Genomic DNA, 429 nt, shown 5'->3' on the forward strand with positions numbered 1-429 from the left:
CGGACCGTCTTCTATACAATGTATCAGAGCGACCAATCAGATCCCCGACCCCCCAACTGTCACTTCCCCGCCGGTCTGCACCCCACGAGCAACACAGACAGTTCCCATGTCAGTTCAAGACGGAGCCCAGAAGGAAGAAGAGAGAGTTGGGGGAGATTTCTCTTTACTTCCTGTCTCAGAAAGCCAACAGGAAGTGAGGATAATCCTCACTAGAATAGGGGTCACCATCGGAAGATTTTTCCCTCTATGTCTCTTTTGGACTTCCTGTCCCGGTGACACCAGGATAGACTGAGGGGCGAATCCCCCCACCGGAGACACAGCCAGAAAAATCTTACAGGGGATCCGAATCCAAGCGGAGGAACACTTTAATATCAGAGATCCCTCCGATCACAGAGATCCCTCCCATCACACAGAGATCCCTCCCATCAC

This window comes from Nanorana parkeri, unplaced genomic scaffold, assembly GCF_000935625.1.
Source record: "Nanorana parkeri isolate BGI_ZX_2015 unplaced genomic scaffold, ASM93562v1 scaffold2031, whole genome shotgun sequence".
NCBI classification, from domain to species: domain Eukaryota; kingdom Metazoa; phylum Chordata; class Amphibia; order Anura; family Dicroglossidae; genus Nanorana; species Nanorana parkeri.